This window comes from Phacochoerus africanus, chromosome 4 (genome assembly GCF_016906955.1).
Source record: "Phacochoerus africanus isolate WHEZ1 chromosome 4, ROS_Pafr_v1, whole genome shotgun sequence".
NCBI classification, from domain to species: domain Eukaryota; kingdom Metazoa; phylum Chordata; class Mammalia; order Artiodactyla; family Suidae; genus Phacochoerus; species Phacochoerus africanus.
Window position 1 is genome coordinate 120636800 of NC_062547.1, and position 27430 is coordinate 120664229.

The 27430-nt window shown below is 43.7% G+C and overlaps 1 protein-coding gene across 3 annotated transcripts in view; it reads right to left on the reverse strand.

Annotated features, from left to right (window-relative positions):
* SEMA6A (semaphorin 6A) overlaps positions 1 to 27430 on the reverse strand; it is a 124963-nt gene that overhangs the window by 96546 nt on the left and 987 nt on the right. The window lies entirely within an intron of this gene.

Genomic DNA, 27430 nt, shown 5'->3' on the forward strand with positions numbered 1-27430 from the left:
TGGTCAATATTTCTCTAGTGCGGTATTTACTGCTTTTAGACTTTGGCACAAAAGGTGAAGTGGCAAGGGTTTATCTGCAGCCTCACCCTCCACTGTTAGGGGCAGTGATGTAGGAGGCTTATTCACGTACCACCTGATGGACTTGGTTGTTCTGGAAAAGGGCAGCCAGAGTGGGAAAGTAGAGACAAGGGCCCATGTCGTCTCTTGGTGTAGGTGTGAAGAGCCCTTTCAAATGTGGTGACAGTCTGCTCTGAAGAGGGGTGTCTTTTTATCCTGTCACCTTCAGTTCTGCCATCCATTAAAACTGTGTGGGTGATGGAAGAAATCCTCATTTACCTTAGAATCAGGGCACACAGTGCTGAGTTATCCTGTGAAGCTAATATGATGATGAAGATTGTTTCTGAAGGGCTGTGACGCATTTTAGAAGCAGGAAGTTTTAATAAAATGATAAGTCATTTCAGTAGTAAGGACATGCTGGAAAGGAAGGGCAGAGTCTGAAACCTGATGACAACCATAATGCTAAAGGCCCCTTAGGTTAGTGTCCCTCTTATCACCTAGCTCTCTGACCTCAGTTCTCTTTGTCCATGTGGCCTTAGGACTATTGGACACATATTGGGCCCTCATGACTTCACAGGTCCCAGCATATCAAGGTCCAAGTTGACTACTTCCCTAAGACATTCTGCTCTACATCTTGAAACATAAACGACCAACACATCCCACCACATCCCTACAATCTAGTCAGTTACCTAAACATTGTTTGTTCTTATTTTTTTCTTCCTTTTTCTAAGACAACCCCCTTTTTTTCACCCCACATTCTACCTGTCTTCACATCTCATGTCCATGTATCCTTTGGACCAATACCTCTCATTTCTGATAAGCTGTCAGGTGGTGCTAATGCTGCTTCTAGGAGCAAGGGTTTAGGATCATAGGGTTGGAACTAGGTAAAGACTGGGAGCTCTTCTCTCCAGCCAGGAGACTTCCAGATTGTCTGGAAAGCCCCCATCCATTACACAGATCCTTATCCTAACCCCTTCCAATTAACAGAACAGCACGAGGGGGAATTAAAGAGCTTTCCAAATTCAGATCCCGAAAATGATCCTGAGCCCACCCATTTTCCCTGATTCCATCTCTCCACACGTCAGCCATTCCCACCTCTTTTTATTCCTCATTATCGCTGGTCTGAGCAAACACAAGCTTCAGCCTGATAAGCAATCAAATGCCTTTTCCATAAATACAGATTCTCATGAAAAACAAAAAGTAAAGGGAACAGAATGGAGAGGTGTTATATATTCAATTTATTTTTGGTTCCAAACCTATTTTTTCCCTTAGGCTTGTTGCCTGATTTCCATTAAGTCATCCCGTTTGCTCTCTGCCTTTGCATCACTTTTTCCTGCTACTCTACAAAGACATTAAAAGAATTAAAAAAAAAAATCTATTGGCCTTGAAAAAAATCTTTTTTTTTTTTATTCTATTCTAGTGGCTTTAAAGAAATGGACATATGTACCAAGTATTGTAAAGAGGTATAACCCTGATGTGGCTGCTATTTAATTGTATAGAAATATTTGCTTTGATCCTTTTCTTCCAGGTCATCCTAACTGGACTCCTAGCCAAGGAAACCAATGTGCTAAACCCTCCAAATATATTCACACTGTATTTGCTTATTTTTCAGTATTCAAACAGATGAAATTAACCCCTAAGAATTAACTCCTAAAATGCCAGCCAATCTGGAGTGTGTGTTATCAGAAACAAGTGGTTTTTATAAATTCTTAAGGTGAAAAGGCCTGTTTTAAAAGCATTGATCGTGTTTTCTCGTTACTTAACTATGTGATGAGTATTCTCTTATGTTCTGATTAAGAAAAGGTCTTTGTGTCATCTCTTAAGAAAGTCTCTACAACAGAAGCTTTTATATTGTAACAGTATTACTAAGAAGCAAGCATTTAAACTGGCTAATAATGTCTTTGGATCTAAACCAGAGGAGAAAATCCAATGATGTAAACTGCTATACCTCTGATACTTAATAAAAGAAGCTGAGTGATCCCTTGAGTCAACACCCATGAGTGTAAAGCATTCTGCAAATAAGGAAGGAAAATGATAGGCGCTATTAATTAAGGTATATTATACCCAGGACCTTGCAATATCTAAGCTACTCTTTGGGAAGAGCAAAAGTGCATTTAGGGGCTGCAAATTACTGCTGTCTCTGAATGTGCTGAACCTTATCCCTGGACAGAGCTTTGTGTTGGAAGACTCTGGCCCTGTGGCTATCACGGTTATCATGTAAAACCATCCACCCTATCACTTGCATTCACACCTGCAGACAGGGATGTCTGGCAGCTCTGGAACTTAATTGGCTCTTTTGTGGCTGATCAGTCTTGAATTGATTCCAAGGCTCTGTGGGCGTCCACACACTGGGCACTACACAACAGTGAGGGCCAGTTGTAATGCCCTCACCCTCCTTGACAGCTTTCTTTCCTTTTCCATACTTGAGATTTGATTTATGGACCTTAATTCTTGCTTCTCGGGAGGACTGGCACTCTCTCGATACTGACCATTTAGCTGCTGTATCTGAGTCAGCTCAACAGTAGTTCTCAAGGCTCCTGGATATGTTTCAGTGAACGTCACGTTTCTTGTCACACTGGAGCAGAATACTCGCTTTGGGGTGGTGTATGGAGAAAAGTTTCAAGCCCTTGATGTGGAGGACAAACTGTGCATGTCATTCTACAGAGATAATTTTGAAAATGCATTCTGGAGGGTTGCCGTGGGCAACTAATACATCTCTGGGTTTTGGGGTGTTTTTTTTGTTTGTTTGTTTGTTTTTTGGCCATGGTGTGCAGTGGCTTCATGTGTGATCTCGGTTCCCAGGCCAGGGAGTAAACCCAGGCCACAGCAGCGAAAGTGCCAAAAGCATCGGGTCCAAACCACTAGACCACCAGGGAACTCCCTGTCTCTGGGTTTTTGATGATCAAGAATTCTAAAACATGCCTCCCAGTATTTGTGTTACATTCTTTTCAGTTGAGTCTAGAAATACAGTGGTGTGTAACGTGCAGAAGCTGTTGTTGTACTTAAGTCCTACATTTTTCATTAATATAGCTTCTTTAACTAAATAAAGGTTTTCAGATAGGCTTCCATGAATCCCTTTCTCAGGAGGAAAACTGAGGCCGGGCTTCCTTAAAGATTGTACCAAATCAGTAGAAGATATACAAAGGCAACTTAATTCTCCCTGACTGTCCATCTTCAGTTCACCTAGAACCAGTACTGTTCTGTACAGCTCCAGTCTCTAAACTGCGATAGGTAACCAAAAAGGTTGTCACTCTTCCAAAACACTTAAAACTGTGTTCTCACATAAATGCTATCTTGGAAACTAAAGGAATAATAGGATAGGCCTGACATTCTCTTGTCAGCAGTTTTTACTTCTAGAGAGAAGTGTACAAGAACTGAAGCATTATCTTGTAGATACAGTATTCTAAGCCACTAATTTAAAGGTTCTTGGTGCTAGCTGAGGGGAAGAACCAGTGACTGCTTGTCAAGGCCCTTGATGAATCAACAAATAATTAAATTAAAAATTGTTACAAGCAAACAGGAAAATGGACCTGATAAATCATCTCTTAACTGTCTCTGAAAATTAGAAGAAAAAAAAAAAAATCCCATGTTACATCCCCTTAATACAGCCAAGGACCTACTAAGTTGTTACTTTATAAGCCTCTACCATTTGAGGACTGAATCAAACAATAAAATTCCTCTAGGAGTCTCAGAGGTTAGCCTTAATAATGGGATGAATTCTGGTTTGTACCATCCCATAGCATATGGAGATCCCAGATATCAGGACACAATTCAGGCAAAAGCCTGGAGAGAGATAAGACACAGAAGGCACTTGATGATTATGTTTATCTCCTGGAGAAGGCTAGACTACTGTGAAACCCGCGTGACATTCAGAAGGAGAGGAAAGGGATGGGGAGCCGGCACAGGGGTAGCTCCAGCTGAAACCTCTAGTGAGCCATTTTGCCCATCCTCTGACCAAAGGTTCCAGTAGTTGATTTTTTTTCACTTCTGCCAACAGTAAGCAGAGAAATAACACTCTCCTCTTCTAATGAGGCGTACATAACCAATTCTTGTTAGCGAAATGCACCATGTGTGTTCTGCTAACAACATAGATGCATGTACCATTTATGCAAAATGCACAAGAGAGTTTTCCTCTATATCATGCATACCATTATAAGATAAACATTTTCAGAGCATTTAAAAGTATACAAACAATAACCAGAATGCTTAACCAATATTCATGCACTATCACAGATACCTCCTTGCCAAAGGCCAGTGCTGCCTTAGGGACCAGTGACAGCATATATTCAGTTCACTTGGCTGTGACTGATTCCATTGTTCATGGTCCTTCTAAATGGGCGTCTCACAACCTGTGTTTCAGTCAGCGATGGATCCTAACCATGTACAAATGGGAAATAAGGAACTATCCCTTTAGGGTTTGGATAGAAAGGGGTTCATGGTTAAAGAGTTTATTCGTTAGGAGCTATTTTGAATATAGATGTTGGAATAAATATCCCTCAGTTATTTCAGGTTGTTAATTTCTGTAATATTTCCTTGTATGACTACTTCTAAGCTTCCTTAATTTTATTTTAAAAGCAAAAGAAAGGTATCTACTGAGGGTTAGTTACAAATTTCATTCTGTCAGCAATGTCTGAATTGTTTTAAGAAAGGAGAGATTACCAAGAGAATGATCCCCTCCAAGGTTATCTGACACCATTACTCTACCTTTTAGTTCTTGAAATTGAAACCAGCTTTGTGAAATAATACGCTAAAAGTGCTGCTGTTAACAATATCTAATGATACGGAGAACCGCATGTCTGGTTCCCCAAGCTTGAAACCTTGCTTTTAGTTGGCTTTCCTGAATCTCAGCAAAAGCAAAGGAGATGCCAAAGGAGAGATCCCCTCCAATGACTAGGCTCCAAAGGGGCTGTCAGTATGCCCAGAAGATACCTCTGTGCTCTGAGGACCCAGGGGCTCTGTGTCCAGCAGCAAGAACAGTGCGCTGTGTTTACCTGGGGCTTCACCCTTTGTAAAAACAGATTTGACACCAGTCCCAAAACCTTGGGTGAAAAGCTTAGCTCTCTAATCATCTCACTCTGTCAGGAACATTATGGTCAGAACAGTTCACTACATCAGACGCTCCTCAAACTGACCTGTCATCATACGCTCCGAGGAACATTTGACTCCTGTTGATCCCCAGGCCTCAACCCTGGAGACTCTGGTTAGGGAGTCTTAATCTAGTTCCCCAGATAGCCTCATGCCTAAAATTCTCACCTTTGAAGATAGGAATCCAGTAGTATCAAAAGAGATCTTGCATTAGTGCCATTTTTAAATATTAGTATCCATTAGCACATTCAACAGGTAACACTGAATGCCTTGATGATTAGGGTACAGCCTTTGATATTGGGGACCTCAGAATTGAGTGGTTCTGTGGATTTTGCAAAGCATCACTTAGATGAACTACAAGCCGTGACCAATGAGAACATGGGTAGAAGAATCTGAAAGTGAAAGCAGAGAAGGGGAGTGAAAGAGCAGGGGCTTTGGGGGTAGTGAAGGTGTCCAAATGGATAAGTTGGCAACAAAAGCCCAGGTGGCCCCTGTTACAACTCAAAGGTAGAATCAATTTTGTATCATTCTTTAATGGTGTGCCCTCCCCTACTCTTTGCACCTTATGCCTCTTCAGCATGCTTATATAAACAGAAGACTCAGGAAACACTTAACCTAATACTTAGTATATAATAGGCCCTTAAGGCACTTTGTACATACTGACTCATTTGATCCTTAACAGCAACCCTATGAGGCAGACACTATTACTATTGTATTGTACAGAGGAATAAACTGAGGCACAGGGAGGTGAAGTGGTTTGCTGAGGTGACACAGCTCAGTGGGGGATGAACTTTGTGATCTGTTCCCAGGCTCCAGCCTCTCCGCCAGCAACCGTGGACACACTGCCTCTCTTCTCGCATATGTGTTGTTTCATTTGTGGAAGTCAGCTCTCTCCCACCCACCCCTGAGTTTGGACCTGAGTATTGGACTCAGATAGAATAGGTGTCTCAGAGGATGTATTCACAACAGGCTTGCTCTCTCAGTTTCCTGTTTGCAATTAAATGGAGACATGCTGCAACAACAGCATCAATAATCCACTAAGGAATTAGAATGTCTGGCTTGACAAAGTATCAGGAACCATCACCTTTGTGACAGCCAGGGTAGGGCTTTAAAAAAATTCCCACCTGATGTTTGCCACAAAGACTCTCCTGGGAGTGTGTCACAGGATCCTGTCTGTAGTCCTGACTCAGTTATCTGCATTAACCTGAAGAAACTGTGACAACAGAAAATGTAGGCAGCCCCCTCCCTGCTCCCCGCCCAAACACACATCACTGACAGCAGTCACAGAATTGCTGGTTAACCTGGAGAACCCTGTGAGATGAGCCATGGTCTTTGTTCCTCCTCTTAAAAATTCCCCAGAATGTGTAAAATAACCGTGTCTATGGCCTTCAGGCTTCCTCTGCTCACATTTCTTTTTAAAGAAGGATTTTGTGGCCAGCCATCCTTTAACAGGTTTTGGTTTGCAGAGCCGAAAATTACAAAGCACAGAAGTTGAACAAAATGATGAGAGCACAAACTTTACACTGACTGTCTTTTTATTCAAGAGGAGAGTGTTTTTTCTCTTTCCAAACCAGAGCAGAGATAGGTGCCACGGTGTGTGGTGAGAATAAAATGAGAGGCTGCAGAGGAAAGAGCCCCGAAAGCCTTGCACTCGTTACTTGGTCACCCTCCGGGTCAGTGATTGAGTGGGTACTGAATGAAAGCCTCTGAGCTTGGGTGGGTTAGGATGCTGCCCTTCCCTGTCTCTCAGCCCAGGTGCTTGGGGCCATGGAGCAAGCCAGGGAAGCAGCTGATGGGGTGGAAGGTGAGATGAGCTGGCCTTCTCAGAGGTGGGGCCTTAGGCTGCATCTTCTCTCTGGGGGGCAGCATTCGCACCTGTCAAACAGCCTCTTACCCTGCAGGTGCAGGTCAGAGCCTCTCTCAGAACCTTTATCCGTCAGTGGCAGAGGATCTCGTACACTCATACCTATGGGAAGTGTCATTATTGGGCAGTTTTACAAATCCAATAGGAAATCATTTCCTAAGTGGGGCCACATGTTACCAGAGGGGACAAAAATGCAAACATTTTTGTTCAACCACTGCTAAAACAGACCGGGAAGTTTAAAAAGGGAAGAAACATTTATATGGCTTGCGTATAGGGATAAATAAGAAATGAAGGAGGATCCTGTCTCCAGGAGAAAAGCATCTTCCTGACAGAGGAAGATCCAAGGGGAGTTGGCTGTGCTCTAGGGAGCATGTCTTCTCTCCAAGAGTCCTTGTGAGGCGCCCAAGAACACGTCTCCGTTAGGAAAATGGGGACAGTATTACTCATTTGCAAAGTGCTTTGAAAACTGTAGGTAAAAAATAAACACATATAGTACATTCAAATAACACACGATATAATGTTGTATCAGGCCTCTTTTTTGTGACTGTGTTGGGAAACTTTCATTAATATGTTCAATTTAAACACAAATGGCACCTCACACAAGTAGCACTTAAAAACCCACCAACTTTAATTTTAGCTAGATTTCATATAAACCTCAGTGTAACCACTGTAGGGAGACCACCTCTGAACGCCACGTTCAGTCCCTCAAAGGGATTAAATCTTAAACACACCATCACGTTGACTGCTTTGGCTGATCATGCTCGGAGTCATTAGCGTCTGTTTAATATGGCAGCTGATGCCTCCTGGTCCCCTGCAAACGGAGGAGAGCGAGGAGCCTTGGAGAGAAGTGAATGATAATTGCCCGCCGCAGGACTGTGTGGCGCTGCCTGTGACAGCGGCAAATGGGGAAAATAGGAAAGCATTAGAGAAGCTCTGTTGTACTGATGAAGTGGAATTCCTAGAACACACTGTGCTATCAAATGAGATTTGGCTCCACGGTGCTGGGAGCAAACAATGGGCTCAACAGTACCCAGTACTGGTTGCTGGGCATATTCTAGCCCCTTTAGTCAGAGCTGCCTTTCATTCAAGGGAGCAGGAGCCGTGCTGGAAAATGGAAAGAAGGGGTGGTATTTCCAGTCCAAATAAATTCTGAGAGTAAGATGTTAGGGGGAAAAAAAAAAAACAAACAAACCTAGAGACTTTCAAGTAGGATGAATACAATGATATCTTCTCAAACTCAATCAAGGCTATAATTTTTTTTTTGAAAAACAGCCATAGAAAGGATTAGTGAAATGTGTCTAGGCTCTTTAACTGGGTTAGTATAGACCATGTTTTAGAAAGACCTGGGTGGAGGATGAGTCTTTCTTAGATCTTTATTTCTGGAAAAGGGTGAGCAAAAGAGGTTTTAATGAATGGGGGTGGGAGTGGGGAGCTCAAAGAGCCTGAAGCCTTAGGGAGGCTTCTGATCAGCATATGATCTGAATCCAGGGAAAACAATGAAGGTAACATCAGAAGAAAAATGTTCTAACTCACTTACTAGGAAACTACAATCCTACCTTAGAATTATTTGTCAGTCTCTAGGTAGGTAACATTCTGTTCATAACAAGCCAGGAGTTAAGAGTTTGTTCCTAACTTGCAAAATTGAGAGAAAAAGAGAGGAGAGAATTCTTACTCAAAAAGTGCCCCCGGCACTAAAAAGACAGTTTAACTGTTGAAATCAAAGACAGTTAATTGTAGCCTGTACAAGTAGGAACACCTCCACCTAATTATGAATGGGGCATTGTCAAACCAGTTTACCCCCCGAAATACTCACTTTAAACTAACTGAGGTTTTCTAAAAATCCATTTTCTCCAAAATATTTGAACAATTTACACCGCAGCCATTGCTAATCAAGTACAACCAAAGGTATGAGATGAAGCACACACGTTCTGTTTGAATGGTCACCAAAAGGTAGTATAGTAGTAATACTTTTCATGAACTATTTGTTCAACAAAACACCCCACAGAAACCAAATTTGTGGGGGAAATTCTGAACTCTTAAACATTGCCTTGGTGGGCGGTGAAGGCCAAACAGCCCTGATCTGCTCACCTTGAAAGGTTTTGATTGCTGAGCACCTGCGTACAAGCACAGCTACACACACACATGGCAACACCAAACATCCATCTTGGAGGTTTTACGTCTCGGAGTCCAGGAACTAGAAATCCCTGCATATGGAGAAAGCTGGTTTTCCCAGCAAGGCCGCCTCCCTAAGCCGGTTGGGGCAGGCTTGGGCCTGGAGACGGTCACAGCAGGTCCAGCCCAGTCCTGCCTTATTTGTTCAGATCATTAGGAGGGTGCCAATCAGCGCCTATTTTGATGAAGGTTTTGTGTGGTGAACATCTGTCCACTAGCATCTGGCCAGGGCCCAAGTCCATTTCACAAGAAACATCAAACAGCTGTCAGATGGTCCTGAGTTGGGGTGAATACCAAACCAACACTGTCCTCCTCCTCGCCCCAGGGGAGGAGGGGCTGAAGTCCCCTTTGTCCATCTCGGTAAGTGCCCAGTCGCCAGCACATCACCTAACTCCGAGCAGTGTCTCCTCACTCGTTTTTGTGAATTAGGCTTTGCCTGGTGGAGTAAGTGCTTAGAATGGATAAAGCCAGAATGAGCTTGTGTTTGCTTGAGAGCTAATCATCAGCTTGGCCCTGTGCTTCTTCTGAAATCACCCAACCTCTTTGCGGTCTTCTCATTGCGTGTCAGGGAAGTAGGGGCGAAGGCTGGGTCGGAACAGGGGTTTACTTTCCGACCCATTTACTTTACTGTTCAGTGCTTCAACTCTTGGGTTTTGTGAAAAACAAGCATTTAAAGCCAGTGAATCAATTTGACATTTTCAGTTTATCAATGTAAGGAGTTAATGCCCTATGTACCTTAAAGTTTTGTTGTATGAAATAAACTTTTTGTATTTATACATTGGTTTTGAGGCATTAAATTAGCAGATATCTTTGGGCCCTCTGTGAAATACCGTGATTCCAAAGATATCATGAACTAGAGTCTTAAGTGCTGCACATAGACACCTCCCTCCACGAGAAAACCCCTCCGTGTTATCTCCTTGGACCCCCTACCTAGTATGTGCCCAGAGTGCAGGAGGGCTGAGGCTCGGGGCATGTGGCAAAAACCTGAGAAACACACACTCCTCACTGAACACCAGACCCAACAAAGACAAATTAAAGCTGGAACAAAACCTAGTCAGTTGACCTAACACCTTATCTAATATTTTGGAATTATCCAATAGGATCTGATATATAATAGAGCTCAGTGCATAGTATAGGAATGTACCAAACAGTCCCTCAATTGAGTGAAGAAACGAATGATTATTCAGTCAGCTCTTTAAAATCAGGACCTGACACACAAAAGAACATAAAGAGGTGAGACAGAGGCAGACATACTCATCTGCACACTATCGTCTTGTCATCGTCTTGTCTTTTCAGTTTTAACTTACAGGCCAAGAACCATGTCCTCCTGTGACATAAAACACTGAATTTAGCCAATTCCCTTGAGAGAACTTGATGTCAAGTGATAACTGATACTTTGTATTGAGCGCTGACTATGTACCTCTGGTACATACTGTCTCATTGAGCCATCAGAATCACTTCAGGAGGTGGGCAGTATTAGTCGTCCTGTTTCACAGATGAGAAAGAAGAAGCACAGAGAGCGTAAGTAACTTTCCCAAGGTCTCATCACCAACAGAGCAGGAAACTGGAGCTTGTACTTTCAAATGTCAGCGTCCTACAAGAAAATAAGTTGGCTTCCAAATGTAAACTTGCAGCCTTGCTGTGTGTGTCTAGCAGTAATGGGATCTTAGTTGTTCTTCCTGATCCTCGTCTCCAAACTTTCATGAAATTACCACCATCCTCCGTCAACATGTTTGTTGAATTTGTGTCAGTCACTCTGCTCTGCTGTTAGGAGCTGGATGTACCTGCTATGTTGTAATGTCTCCTCCCCGACCCAGTGATGATGCCACTGTTAGGCAAAAAATAGCTGCCAAGACTGAAATTTACTCTCTTCACTTACTGCCGACTCTGGAGGATGCTTGCTCTTCATCCAAGAAAAAGCAGAGCTGGCACTACTGTCACAAAGTACTTAATGCCACAGTTTAGGCTGCAGTGTGTACTTCTCTGCTTCATATCTGCAGAGGATAATCTATAAAGTGCTGAAATTTACTCTTTGAAGGTCTGTAATAGGACAGTACATTGAAGTTAGAGACCTCTTCCCTGGGGGCTAATTATGCCAGAGCCTTTGAGGTAAGGCTATCTGGTCAAACATCTCCCACCCAACTGAAAATTCTTTCTTGACATTTATAATTTTTATTTAAACTTATTAAAGAAGTTCTTTTAGACTTATTTGACAGAGTTTATTTTACTGTGTATCTTTGGCATGGCACCAAAGAAGATAGAAGCAAAATTAACGGGATAATGAGGTCTAAAACTTGTCATTCGGTGTTTGACTTTGTTTTTGCTTTTTTTTTTTTTTTTTTTTTTTTAGGGCCACACCGGAGGCATGTGGAGGTTCCCAGGCTAGGGGTCTAATTGGAGCTACAGCTGCCAGCCTACACCACAGCCACAGCAACGCCAGACCCGAGCTGGGTCTGTGACCTACACCACAGCTCATGGCAACACCAGATCCTTAACCCACTGATTGAGTCCAGGGATCGAACCCGCAACCTCATGGTTCCTAGACAGATTCCGTTCCGCTGCGCCATGATGGGAATTCCTTGGTCAGTGTTTGACTTTGTATGTGGAGTTGGACTTCAATTCCCAGTCATCAGTGTGTGTGTTTTTCTACAATGTTTTCCTCTGTGCCATCAGGGCTTTGGTGATGGGCACATTTAAATTTGTTCACCATCTTTCAAACCAGGCATCATGAACTTCTTAACACTGTATTTAGAGACAGTGTCTGGCTGGGCTGGGTTAGCTGCTTTCTAGAAGGTTAAGATTCTTTATGTATTTTCACCTTTCCTGGGATCAAAACAGAAGTGGTTGTGTTGAGGTTATTTAACACTAGAGGGCAGCCTACAAGTTAGAAACAAGTACTGCTACACCAGTGCAATAATTTGGCATTATCATCGAAGATAACACCAACTCAAATACGGTGGCCCAATGTGGAAAAAAAAGTCAAATCATTCCCTAATGTTTATTTTGAACATGCCTTCAAAAGAAGACATCAAAGCAAACAATTTCATAAACATTTTCTTCCTTCTAGAGACTCACTTTTTTGTTAAAGCTCTCTGAAGATACTTGATGTTTCTAATCCTGTTTTGTTTCATATGTTTTTCCACTTCTTTTTAAAATATAAAATAAAACTTTATTGTAGAATAAAACTTTCCTGTTAAGGTTTTACTTAGAAAACTTTGACATAAAAATGCAGTATGAAAGGTAAATACAGAATCTCCATCTTTTTAGGATTCTTTTTTCTAGCATAAATATTTAGTTGTTTTCCACTCTTAAAGGCATCGGAAGAATCTTGCGGACAAACTGTATTACATCAATACTTATCTAAAGGTGGAGACCATAAAGTGAAATCTGTAATACCTCATTCACCTAGGTAATGAAGATTTATTTCTTCCTAAGATATTACTAAACACATTTTTATTTCACTATATAAGCACTGTTCAGTTTTAGCACCACGCAGCAAAAAAGGCCTAGATGTCTGCTCACACTGTCTTATTAAATGAACAACACAAGTTAGGTGTTATTTGTGTTTTGTGAATTACATCATCTGTAACATTTCAGTTGCACAAGGCAATTTAAGAGAGAAACACTCACATAAATATGCCCAAACGGGGGGGGGGGGGGGGGAGAGATGAACACATGTACATTTGATTTAAGAATGCAAAGACATGCATAAAGTAAAACTATTCAGGATGAAAAAAATAGGAAATGGGTGACTTGATCTAGGCCCTGATTCTTACTTGAGTGAATCACAAGCTCTTGCTCCTCCTGCACCTTGTGTCCAGTTTTTATAGATGCACTGGTTGGTGCTTGTCTTTCTCATCTTTCTCCACCTCATTTGGTGGTATTAACCTCCCTAATGTTGGAGAAAGTGGTCCCAGCTGCCAGACCAAATGAAACAGTTTCAACATTTAAAATTTTAAAATTGGCAGCACTCCTTTCACAGAGCTGGGTAGGAGTGCCATAGCACTAAGTCCAAGCCTTAGGTGTTTGGCTTCTTATGTGTCATTTACATATAGTTTATGATAGCTGTTAAATATGCACTATTTTGTCTGTAAACCTGGGCTCCTGTCTTGACCACTGCCACCATGACCCACTCGGTTCCCCAGATGTGACATCTTGGAGCCATTTTTTATTCCTTTCATCCCCTTACCCCAAATGTCCCAACTGATCCCTAAGTCCTGATGCCTCTACTTCGCCAATACCCCCAGAGTCTGGTTCCTTTTTTCCACTCACAGTGCCGGCAGATTTATGTTTCTCAGCCACACATGTGATGACATCATCGTCCTGCTGAAAAGCTTCAACTGCCTGAGGTTCCACATCCCACTTCTTCAGAGAGCAGAGCCGTCTACAGGCTACTCTCCATCCTACTCTTTGCTCAGGGCTTCCAGGCCACGTCACTAGCCATCGGGAGGCCCTCTGCTGCTCTGGGGCCAAATCCCCCATTGCTTGGCCTCTGGCCTTTGCCCCTGCCTCTCTCTTAGCCCCACTGCTTTTCTGCCCCTTGCCTCCCACTTACCGAAACCTCCCTCGTTCTCAAGATAGCACTCCAATGCTTCGTCCCCAGCTGGGCAGAGCACTCCAATGCTTCGTCTCTTAGCTTCCTTCTCACTCAGCTTTTGGAATGGAGAACAGTCAGACCTCAGACACTAGAGTGATTTTTTGCACACCTACCTTCTTCAGTAGAATGTGGGCTGAGGGTCTGGCCTTGCGTGGGTACCCAGTTCATCAGTAAGTTCTGAACTAGGTGGTCATGGTGTCTGTGCACTATCTGGAACCTGCCTAGAGTTGATGCTAAGTATGTATCTGTCGAATTCAGTGGAACTGCTGCTTCCACTAGACCCAGAAGGATGGATCAGAAGAGTAAATGACCTTGGTCAGAAGGAAGATCCACTTACGTTAAGCCATACATTCTACTTTATTCCTTGCTGAAAAGGTGTTTTGTTTTCATGGGCACAAGTTGCCAGCCCCTGGAGGATATTCCTGCTGGAATATCTGGGTCACCCCTCTGTCCCTCCAGGTCTACCTATGCCAGGGTCCAAGTTTCCACACTTCTGTTACTGTTTACTTTTATCCCTTCTATAAAACAAACTAGAATCCCCAATAACAACACCCCCTCTTTTTAAAATGATGTCCTTTCTGATGAGACTCCAGGCCCTGAGAACCTCTGGAGACAACGACCTGCAATGACATTCCACCCAGAAGCAGCAATTCAGGTCCCAGTGGCCGCGAACCTTCAGGTGGAGTCCTTGGAAAGCTACGTCTAAGCTTGTTCTGTGTCAGGAGTCAATCCACATAGGAGGCATCATGTAAGAATATCTTTAGTTGCAAGACTGTAAACGGTTTTTAAAAACATTTTAAATATTGAGTAAAAAACCATCGTACAGTGACATGGAGAGTAAAAATCTCAGATTCGGAACATTGGGGACCTTGTCTCAAAGCTTTCCCTTACCAGAGATATACACTCTTAGGCCAATTATGTGACCTCTCTGAACCTCGGTTATCTCATCATTAAATTGGGTGTAATAAAACCCACCCTGCCTAACCCAGGTTGTAATGATGTTAAATAAGGCAGGTTTATAAACGCACTTAGAAAACTACAAGCACTCTAACACTCTAGAACGAGGGCTTTATGAGATAGTAATAACACCGTGACATACTGTTGATGATGATGGTCAATGGTAAGCCTGATTTCTACATCTCATATGAGACACGGCCAGACTCCTGGGCAGGACAGCCCTGGATCTGCACCTCCCTGCTGCAAGGCAATCTATCCTCTCCCAGTGAGGCACCATTCCGGGAAGGCCTGTCTGCGCTTTAAACACAAGCCCTGAGAAACAATGAAATATACAAATGCATTATGATTACTTTGAATAGAACAAGCCCTCCAGTGAAGACTGGGTAGGTTGTTGACAACAAGCAAGAAAAGATGCTGCGGCCTGAGTCCTGGGTTTAAAACCTTTGCAAGTAATGCTCAGAGGAATATGCATTTCAATAACAATGTGATAATGTCAAGCTATTCACAACATTTCAAAGCCCTCTCTTGCACACCTGGCATGTTGGAGGATCTGCTTGGGGAACTGGAAGTGGCTGTTTTCTAACAGCAAAAGCAATTATGTTCTTTTCATTCTTGGGAACGGATGTGTTTGGGCAATATTAACAGGTCTTGTGTTCTGGACATGACAAAATATGAAAACGAAAGCGCCACCCTCCAAGATCTCCCAGGAGAATTAATTAATCAGCATATTCAACATGTTGAACTTCCCCTCATCACAAATGAGCGGAAACACCTTGCAGATAAAAGTTGACTTCTTAATAGAAACGTTTTCCCTGTTACTCTGAACATCCCTTTAGAAAAGTGTCCAAAAGATGTTTGTTATGTTCCTGCGGGCTACATATGAAACTACTCTGTTCTTTCTAGATGATACCAGTAGCCTCTCCTCCTGTCTGGCCCAACATGGGATCACACCACTTAGACTGACTTTATTTCTCTTACGAGTAGAACCGTCTGGCATGCAGTAGGACAACCATATTGACAGTTATTTTAGGTAATCACTATGCTGGAACACAGTACAGCAAATACTAGCAATCAATTTAATTTAGGTAATTTCTCATTAAGATGCTTATAGATCACTAAGCTTAATGGTAAAAGCGAAGCATTTATAATTCATAAGCACAAATTATGCTAAATCAGATAGGTTTTATGCTATTAAGAGTTTCGTATAAGCTGTAAAATGATTATTCATATGGAAGTTTAAATCATAAGTTGGCATTAATATATTATACCTTACGTTTATTAGAGCCTCTCATTAAAAGTTGAATGTAAATAGCATATTAACATTGTAACTCAGCTTCTCAATATCTGTTCTAAACTCATGACACAAAAAAAGTACTGTAAGCCGAGAAGTCAGGCCCATTTCTCGCCAGTGCCTGCAGTATTCTGGTCATTATGGTTAGCACGAGGTAAAGGGTACTTCTGGACCAAGGAAATACCACTTGGTCCAGTATCCCCACATACAGTGGCTTTCATCTGAAAGAATTGGGGCACCACTCAAGGCCCCATTCAATCTTTGGAAGGCATCGCCTCGAATACAGCTAGGAGCCAGCAAATATCAACAATTTTGGTAAGTTAACTCCCTTAAAATAAAAAATGGTTCCCCTGAGGATTCGAAACATTCCATAACACTTGTATATTTCAGTGGTCCCCCCAAGTGATATTTCATTCTTAAGGCGACCATTCTGCAAATGATACAGAATCACAGTTCTCACAAATGAGAACCTAGTGTGTCTGTGTGGCAAGAGTAATAGAAGTATGTTCAAGTCACCATTCTCTGAAAATGTTCCACCAAAATACAAAAATCGGTACTCGGAAATCATTAATTAAGGTTAATTAAAGTCTACATTGAACTTGACTGACAGCCTTACAAAAGCACTGCTTCCTTAAGGCTATGGTGTGCAGTGTCGGTATCTGACAGGACATCAAAGTGTAATCACAATCTTGCTACTGTCGAGAGGACAGTAAGTAAACTGAATTCACTCAAACTCTTCTTCCAACAAAAAAACTTCTGATCTGAAATATTCATCCCACTGTCCTACCCACTCCATGCCCTTTAAAAAAAAAAAAAGAAAAGAAAAGAAACTTATAAGAATGCTGTAAAACAAAGAGGACTTATTTTCTGACCCTGCCAAATAAATAATCAGGGGTCCATAATACTGAATTTACAAATGCATGTTTTCTTTACTTCGCAGAGATATTTGGGTGGGGGGTGGGGGGATGGAGAAGGGCTGGGGATAATTGCAGCCTATGGGTGAGCCAGACCACATGATCAAAAACTGCTGTGACACTTTAAAGTGTTTCTCCACAAGGAATTCCGGTGCCCAGAAGCCTGGTGAAGCCAGCAGCAATTAAGGCCATGTTATCCTTTTAATTTACTTCAAATGATTGGCCTCTAAAATCAATCATTTAGTGTGGTTGAGTAAGGGAGAGGCCAATATAATAGGCACGTGCATCAAAAATGCTTGTTGATCTTATACAAAAATTTTTGGCAGGCTAGTGATCTGGGGAAGTTTAAAACGGCTGCTTTGAAGCTTACTCTGAAATAAAAACTAGTCATTTTCTAGTTAAAATAAATGATTTTCTAGATGAGGCCCATTTGTAATGAATTCAAGGTTTTTCTCCCAAATCTGCCTGAGTTTTCTTTCATTTGACGAGTTGCATGTCCTGAACTCTGTGGTGTCTGCTTCCAGTGTGAGGTGCTTTTATTTTGTGTTGTAATCTACAAAGGGATGAAATGGCTGGGCTTAGAGTGGTAGGAGTCCTTGACAGTCCACTTGAGAAATGTGAAGGAAAAACATCAGTATCTGTCACACCAGGGCCACACCTGCTTAACACAGAAGAGCGGTGTTCTCATCACACATGAAGCCCGTGGATCTCTGGGTGCATGGAGCTCCCTCTGGAGCAGTTTACTCCGCCACGAGTCTTTTCTGGACCAGGTCACACAGTCATGTACACAACTGGAGAGCTTTCCTCATCAACCCGAAATAGCAAGACATTATAATCACAGAAAGAAAAAAAGGGCTCGTGCCCTCAAGAGCTGACAAAGCCAGAGACCTTTGGGCCGGTGTTGCTGAACACAGTCAAATGGTCTCCAGACCTTCGGTGATGTGAGGCAAACCGAAAAAAATAAAGGTGAGCCTGGAAGGAGAGCAGTGAGCGATTACATGGCCCTACCAAAGCAAAATGTGCAACACTCCTCATGAGCTCATTTTATTTCTTTAGCCTTTTTCAGAGCCAAAACCAAATGATGAAATGGAAATTTGAGCGAAGTCAGGAACAGCCCCCTTTACCTTCACCTTTAGGAACAGCCTTAATGAAGAGTTCGCACCCTTTGGCTTCTTGTCAAAAGATGAAAGTGACATCAGCCCCTGGACAGTGATTTTTTTTTTTACCTGCCAGACTGGGTAAGAAGCAAATCTTGGAGTAAATAGCAGCTGGATGTACACATAACAAGGTCCAGGGAGACACTCTGGGAAGTTGCCTCTTTTAATCCAGCGCTGAATTATCCGAGAAGCGGTTTTCAGTGCTTTCAGAACACAACTGCCAAAATCACTGCAAGGCTTGCAAGCCTAGTATATCTCCAACCTTTCCCAAGACACCCCAACACTATCTGAGGCCCTGAAACTATGGCAACCGAATAAGAAAGCAGCCTCCATGATTAATAGATGAAGATCCCAGCGACAGTGTCTAGCTAGGGCCATCATTCATGATGCAAGAAGAATTAGCACAGAATCCATCTCGGAAACCATGAATGAGTCCTCTTCCTATAAAAACCCACCCAGCTGCCATTCTGCTACACATCCTCCAGTTTAGAAAGCTGTAAACAGTTTGGTTCCTATGTATCACCGACTGCACAGAGGTGAGAATGTTCTTAGTAACTCAGATGCTCAGGTTTGGGGGACAATGAAAGGCTGAATAGGCTGGTTTTCCACCTGGGTATATGAGGCCTGAGAACAAACACATTCAAACACCAGAATATGTGAATGAAGGCAGCAGCTCTTGGGGTGAAAAGGAGGAAAGACAGTTGTTGGATTGTTCTGAGTGGGCTTTTTTTTTTTTTTTTCGTGGAGCGTGATTTTTCATAAAGCATTCCATTTTCAGGACAGGAATGTTTCCATTCACCAGCTCCATCAGTATTCCCTCAGTTTCCTCACTCAGGGACAGTAGGAGTCTGGGGGAGGGGTGGGGAAGCATCAGAATCGCTGCAATATTAATGAAAAGACTGAATATGCTCCTTAAAAAAAGACTCAGGAATAGGAAAAGGGAAAGAATGGATCCACAGAAAGCTCGTCCTTAACACTCTCATAGAACGTTAAACCATAATTAATAGATTCCTTATTTCTTCCCACTCCTTCTTCACATGCTTGTTTTCCAGTGGCATGGCTTCACTGTGTTGGTTGCCAGATCCTGTTCAGTTCTATAAATGCTTCAAATCAAATCATGGCTAAAGGCTTGGTCTTAAAACACGTGGAAGAGCAGAAAGGATAAGAGAGGGGGTAAATAGCATCAATTTTAGAGATTCTTCTGCTAAGTTTTTTAAATTGGCGGGATTCTTTGAATTAAAGTTTCCACAGATGGCAATTATAGGTTAGTCGGAAACCACTAGAAAGAGCTGAGTCATATTAAATGAAAGCCTCAGGTCAAAGGCAGTATGTGGAAATCCCTATTACTAACAGGTCTTTCAAAGCAATAGTCATTGCACTGGCTGCTCCCCAGGACCTGGCCCTTCAGTCTTTGGGGAATGTGAATTGCTGATGGAGTCTGCTTTCTTTACATTTCTCTTTCCACTACAAAACTTTGGAGAAAAATTTTTTTTCCTAGATGAAAATAACTGTAATTCTGAGCCATGGAGGGATTCTGGTGTCTGTTCCTTCAGGGAATTGAGGTGATAATACCAATTTCTTGCCCTTTCTGCTGTGCTTTTGATGAGTTGGATTCTTCTCACTGATAAAGATGTGTCTGACTATCATTTGATACAAATTTCAGGTTGTATAGCATTATATCAGCAGTAGAGTAGTTGCCATCTCCACTGGGGTCAGCTCTTTCCTGCATTTGCCGGGGAAGGTGGTGGTTTGCTTCTGCGTGGTGATTCAGCCTCCCAAACTGACTTTCGGCTTGGCCAGAAAAGAGTGACCCACCAAGTGTATGGCCACCAGGAAGACCATCCCAGCCCCAGGGTCCTCGAGGAGTTGATTGACAGCCAAGCTCCTCCCCTGTAACAGGTGTGGGCCTCCGGATCAGTTCTGCTGGTCAGCTCTCAGGTCCCAATGTGAGTGCTCTCAGATTGTTTAATTGGTGTAGATTGCGTATTTTACATGTAAAATGCCAGCAAGTGAATGCTATCATTAAAAAACAAAACAGCTATCCTTTGGGGTCTTATTTGATATAAGGTCCCAAGTTGCTTTTATTTATTTTTTGGTATTTTTTAAAATTGTATTCAATTGTTATCTCCCCAATACACTTTTTTTTTTTTTCTGCTGTACAGCATGGTGACCCAGCTACTCATACATGTATACATTCTTTTTTCTCACATTATCAGGCTTCATCATAAGTGACGAGACATAGTTCCCAGTGCTACACAGCAGGATCTCATTGCTAATCCATTCCAAAGGCAATAGTTTGCATCTTTTACCCCAAGCTCCCAATCCATGTCACTCCTTCCCCCTCTCCCTTGGCAACCACCAGTCTATTCTCCAAGTACATGATTTTCTTTTCTGTGGAAAGATTCATTTGTGCCATGTATTAGATTCCAGATATAAATGATATCATATGGTATTTGTCTTTCTGACTTACTTCACTTGTAGTGTTTTCTCTTCCATGTTTTGGGTGTCATGTTTCAACTCCCAAAGTCAGGGAAAGGATCATGACTCCTCTTTCCACGGAAGAGACTCTTCACACGCTTCTCTGCTGAGAACCCCCGACACTGTGGCCAGCTTGTGGTGTGAATGTTCCTTTCCAGTCCAAAGGTCATTTCCTTTGCATCATCTCTTGATGTTACAGATTTGTAAGGGCCGTTTCCTGTTGCGCTCTCCCCACCAGGGCCCTCTCTATGACCACTGTCTCCCAAATCAAAATAACACCTTGTATTTAGTGAGCATGTGGACGGTGTCAGGTATCATGCCACAGATCTCACAGATGTTGTCATATTTACTCTCTTCAACAAGTATAATAGCATCATCACACTAGCATTTTACAGATGGAAAGCGAGGCAGAGAAGTCACTAGCTCAAAGTCACATCTTGGTAGATGGCAAAAATACGGGAGGTAGATCCAAATGTGTTGTGTTTGCCTAAGGCCTGTAACCTCTGCATCACCTCCGGAGCTGTCCGGGGCCCTACCTCTGACAGCCCCTCCACATTTCCTATGAACATCTTGCCACAAAATCTAACGAGTTTGCACTTGGCTACAGCAAAGATCAAAACTTCTCTCCTCCTCCTCTTGGGTCACCCGGACATGTCTGTTCTACAGTGATGTTTACACTGACATGAACTATTTTAGAACTTACCTGAGCAAAAACAATGCCCTTACTTTTTCATTTTTTTAATAATGCCTGGCAGAATGCCACTCCCACGACCTTGCCCAATGTAATGGTCACGTTGAAAACAATCACTAGTTGACATGGTTGGCATTCTGATTCATAAAGCTGCCATCCAGGCACTACGTAGATTGTGCATTTTCAGTGAATCTGAGGATATGATGTAATTTTATAATGTGATTAAAATTAAAATGACATTCACAGTGTGTATAAATATATATTTTTTATATTTATATGTAACTTAGAAGACAGTGAGGCAGGGTCTCTGCTAGGCCCAAGGTCTTGGGAAGGGAGGAGGAAGTTGGCATCAAGCTTTTCACATTTCCATAGTGCATTTCATATTTTACCAGTCACATTCATGATTTCATATTATTCTCCCAGCAGTCCTACAAGGTAGGAAGCATAGGTTTACTAGTCACAACTTGAACATAATTCAGCTTCAAACAGGTTAAGTGGCTTGTGCATGGTAGTGAGTCTGGAACCCAGGTCACCTCATCCCAAGTATAAGATCTTCAACAACAGTTATCACTGCACTGCGACAGGGCAGAAATGCAGGTTAACGGGCATACTGTTTTCTCCTGGTAAAAAGTTGAATTAGGAAAAAAAAAAAGCAAAACTCCAAAAAGACAAGAAGGTTCTGTGGCCAGTAGTTAGAATGCAGAATAAATGAGTCCAAGGTCAAAAGCTCAACCTCCATAAGAGCTGCCTGTCTTCTTAGCTCTGTTTCTTGGCAAGTTGATTCTACCCAACTCAGGTTCCCCCCAGCTCCAAACAGGTGTCCCACAGATGTGTGCTCTTGGCCACAGAAGGGGACTGGGTGTGAGTATGGGAATGAGCAGGCTCCAATCCATCACCAAGACTGGGAAAACAACCCACAGTGAATGCTCCACTCATTATTCGTGAGACACATCACCTGTGTGCCACACACACGCACACACACACGCAGGCAAAGAGGTATCTCATTTGATAGACACATGACACAAGAACAAAAGCAGGCAAAAGAGATAAGACTATTTGTTGACAAAAAGATTCGCTCTTCATTCATTCAACAAATATATGAAAGGCCTGTGATGTGCCAGGCACCAATTTAGGTGCTAGAGCTGCAGCAGTGAAAGAAACAAAAATATCCACTTCACGGCATTATGTTCTACCAGAAGACAAAATAAATGAGGACAGCAGACAGTTTGTCAGGATGTGGAATGTGCTAAGAGAAAAAAAAAAATAACATGAGGCAGCCCAGGGGGGTAGGAAGTGTTGGGGACAGCAGGTGAAGTAAGTAAGATGATCAGAAAGGGCTTCACTGAGAAAATGATGTGTGAGCAGAACGTGAGGAGCAGATCCTGCAGCTTTCGGGGCCAAGGACTGGCCACGCCTTGAAAGAGCAAGTGTACAGCCCCTGCCAAGGGCCTGAGTGTGTGCGGGGAGCAGGCCAGGCACAACTAAATGACCCAAAGGAGGAGCAGAGCAGAGGTCAGAGAGGCGAGGATCCCAGTACAGATCACGTGGAGCCACAGAGGCCACAGAAAGGGCTCTGGCTTTGACTGGAAGAACATGGGAAGGCATTTGAGCAAAAGGGACCTGATCTGTTTTCACTTTAAAAAATGTTATCACTTTGGCTTCAGTGTTGAGAAAAGACTGTAGGGGGCCAAGAGCAAAGCTGGGAGATTAGCTGGGCAACTAGCAGGACGGGTCACCCAGCAGGAAAAGACAGGCATGGAGGCCAGGCCTGGAGGAAGTGTGCGGGCATTCTTCAGGTGGGACAGCTGGACTGCATGCGTAGATACGAGAAAGAGAAGAGTCAGGGATAACCCTCTTGAGTTTTTTGGCCAGAGCAACTCAAAGGATGGAACTGCCATTTACCAAGATGGAGAAGATGCTAAGAAAATCCTTTGTGGGGGAGGAAGATCCAGAACTAGGTGTTTGGAAGTATTTAAGTTTGAGATGTCTGTTAGGTCCTACCCTGTAGGAACTGAATATTGGAGAGATCCAGGAGAGAGTTCTGGACTGAGGGGGTTACTGGGGAAGCATCAGAATACTGATGGTTTGTACATGACACTCTCCATTAATGTAATTAGAAGTATTGTAATAAAAAGGCTTTGCAAGCGCTCAACCTGCTTCATAAAGCAAGATGCCCTTGGGTATATACTGTACTGTAATAGTCCCTTGCTGAGACGTATCCCGAACTCCCTTCTCCCCTTGAGGTTTGTGCGGTGTGACATCTTACTTGCCCATTTCAAAGGGATTAAATGCCTCCCTCCCCTCCCTCCTTTACCATATCCCCAAGAGGCAACCCTGTGGTTGCCAGTAGAGAATAGCTCAGTTGCTCTTGCAGCACATTTTAAGGCAGACCAGAAAAGCTTTCACTCTAGAATAGAAACCTCTCAGAGACAACATGGCTCCAGGGCACCCCAAGAGAGTGGGGGACGCTGATGTGGGAGGGCACAGCAGGATCCTTCTAGGCTTCCCCTTCCCGTGGAGATGTGAACCCCCCACTCTGGGAGGAGGACAGTAAAATGTCTCAACTTAAAAGTGTGTGTGGAGGGGGAGATGTACTACAGAGACACACGCGGGCTTTCCTGGGCTTTCCACTGCTGCAAGTGGCAGATGCCTAATTAAAGCCTCTGCAATTAGTTTGGCTTGTTCTGTGATTCCTTTCTGCAAACAAATATGATGGGAGAATATATTAGCTCTTGGCAATCTAGTTCTAAAAAAACTTTCTCTCCCATCATCACTCTTTTGTCCCGCTCAGAAAAGAGCTGAAGCACTATGTACACATCCTAAAGTATCTGACTTACCTCCTTGTTCAAAACAGTATTTTTCCTTCCATTTCATCAAGAAGTGCAACTACCCATTTGCTTTTAAAGCTTGAGTATTTAGCTTCAATTTAATACAAGTTCTTAATTTGGGTGTCTTATTTTTATTCATTGAAGATAACAGTCTTCCTAATTCTTGCCATCCTTCTGATTCAACATACTTGGCAATGTTATCCGCCTACTCAAAATGCAAATGCTATATTTTTTTAATGATGGGAAAAGCATTCACTAGACATAGAAATAACTTGAGAAATGTGTGTTTGTGTATGTGCGTGTGTGTATAAATAAAGAGTTGCACTTATTGCCACTTTATAATAGCCACCTACTTGAAGGCATAGACTTTTTTTCACTGTAGGGGACAAAAAAATCCAAGTCCACTCCAAATGGAGAAATATGAACCATTTGGGGCTATTTCTTTCATTTATTTATTGAGTCAACATTTACTTGAGTTTCTACACTGGCTCTTATGAATTTGTAACCCATTTAAACTTAGATGTTTTATCTAGTAAGTGTACTCTGCAAGAAGCTCCGGAGATAATGATTTTGGGTGTCTCTTGAACATTTACCTATGTGGATTGTATGTGTGATTGAGAACATGGCCCATCTCTAAAGGGTTATAGCTGCAAAACAGTGTAAGTAAGAAACATTAACTACCATGCCTCTTCATATCAAGTTGGAAAAGACATAACACAAAAACACTGTTTAAATATGATGTTGATTCTTTCCTGCTTTCAGATGGATCCGCAAAATACCTCATTTAAGAATGTCCTAAAATCAAAATAAAAATAGAGTGGGGGTTACTCAAGAGTCAACTAAAAGTTACCAGATAAACAAGCATGGGTACACCAAATTCAGATAGCTAGTGCAATTATTTTTGAGCAGATAGTTTAGATTAATAGGTGGAGACATGGTTTTGCCACTGTATTTAAGATTAGGTTAATAATTAACTCTGGTGCCTGGAGTAGTTTAATCAAAGCTTACTGTAAACCATAAAACTGCTCCATGCAGACTAAACAGGGTATTAAAAAACCATACAAAATACTTGCAATCTTGACCTCTGGTAGTCATTTGGAAAAGATGTGAAAAAAAAAAAAAACAAGATGTTTTCATTCTGAAATGTGAACAGACTTTGGAGGGAAAAGAAACCTTAATAAGGGATTCATTTCATGTGGAACCAACAGTCTTCTCCACCTTCTTGCAGACCCTGGACTCAATGCCCAAGGTGTATGTTGAAAGAAAGACCAGACAATCATGAGGATTAGAGAAAGGAAGGCAAAGGCACTCGACCTTCCTACCTACAAAGACTTGAAAACCAGCTCTGGGAGGGGGTGGGGATGAGACATTAAATAGCTTTCCAGAGACCTGCCGGCAGAACGCTGCAACTGGGTTAAACATCTCAGATTTGACGCAAAGAAAGTTGGGCATACAAGTGAGAGAGTGTGTGTTTGTTTTTGGGTGCCTGTGTTTTAAACCTTTGACGGATCACATTCAGTAGCGACTTGATTCCCATCCAGCCGAAGCAGAGAGCGATCCTTCCGTGACCAGGTCTGGCTACAACATTTCCAAAGCAGCTGCTTTTCTCCCAAGAACCAACGCGGAATGGCCAGCGGGTGCTGCTCACTGCAATACACGCAGGAGGCCATCCCTGGAAGTGCTTGCCTAGACTGTGAAAACAGTGGTTCCTCCCCCATTCACATACACCTGACTCTACTGCTCTGCTCCTCCCTGAACGCCCGCTGGCTGGAAAACGGCGCACGGGGCGCAGGAGCCTGGGGATGCTGCGCTTAGATCTGGTACTTGCAAAATAGCGAGCCCCAGCCAGAGACCACACGCGCGGGTGCGTCACGCCAGCTGCTGTCCACAGTGACCGCACCAGCTCCCGAGTCCTGCCCTCAACTGCCCCTTCTCGCTCTCTTCCCCACGCCCACTCCGTCCTGGATTGCTTGAGAGACTTGTCCAGCAAGTGCAGGGCCATCACCCCAACGAAGCTTACCATCAGCCAGGGGTGCCACTCTCCCAAGGGCCGGCCTCCTACCTCCTAGCTGCATCTTGGGCGGTCTGTCCACCTCCCTGAGGGCTTGGTTTCCTCCCGGCTGCACATGCTGAGCCCCGAATCTCGCGTGCCCCCCACCCCTAGTCTTCAGAGAAACTTTCCGGAAGCGCCAGGTAGAGTGACCCCTTGCTGGAAGGGGGAAGGGGGGGGAGGCGGCACCGGACCGAGGGGCGGCGAGGGAGCAGGAAAAGACAGCGGCGTCCTGTTTCCTTTCCTGATACCCGTAAGTCCAGGACTGCTCCCTGGCTCCCCCTGTACCGTTCCGGTCGTGTTAGGAGGGAACGGACCTCAGGATCTTGCTTTGCACCGTGTACCACAGTGAGCTGAGAAAAGAAAAAAAAAAAAGCGGAGAATCTGGAAAATAGACACTTCCCAGAAGGGTCATGCAGGGTGGTTGAATACTGTCGGGTTTGCTCCCCGAGCGCCCCACTGCCAGCGAGGCAGCCCTCCAGACTACAGCAAGTAGTTCGGACAATTCAGGACTGGGGCCCGGGCAAAGCTCTTGTCTGGTCTGCTTAGCTAGTACTGAGCCATCTCTTGCCAGGTCTTCCCACCTTGCCGCCTCCCGGGACACGTCCTTTCCAGAGAAGAACCTCGTTGATTTTGGAAGAGGGTACAGCGGGTGCGAGCCCCGGTGGGGCGAGTTCTGTGCTTGAGGGGGACGCAGACGCGACAGATGCGGTCTTCGCCGCCCAGAAGGGAGCTTCAGTGGGGGATAGGACCCAGGGCGGGGGCGCCGCGCAACACCGGGAGGAGGCCACTCATTCGAGCAAACAAAGCCCGGAACCTCTGGTGCCAGCGGCCGCGGGAGCCAGCCGGGATGTCACCAAGTGGCAGGGTGCGCGGGTGCCAAGGCCATTACAAGTTTCCCGCACTCCACTGAGCCCAGCCCAGACACCGCGCCGACAACAAAAGATTCTCTTCGCTTCCCCACCGTATCTATGGAACCCCTTCTCCCACCCCTGAACCCAAACCTGGTGCTGAGGGAAAGCAGCGCTCTTCTATCCAATCTCCTCCAGTCCTCGGGGCCAGAACCCCTTCCCCTGCCTTCGCACCAGGACAGGGAGCTTCCAAGAACCTCACCCTTTTCGGGCCTCTCTATTGCCTGCTGGCCCGAAAATGAGGATGAGCCCCGGGGTCCTGCACACACATCCCAGGGCCAGGCAACTGTCCGCGAGGTCGGGGTCCCGGGCGGCGCCCGGCATGTGCGCGGCGCGGGTGGGGAAGCTTGCAACACGGAGCCCGGCGGTCTCTGGGGC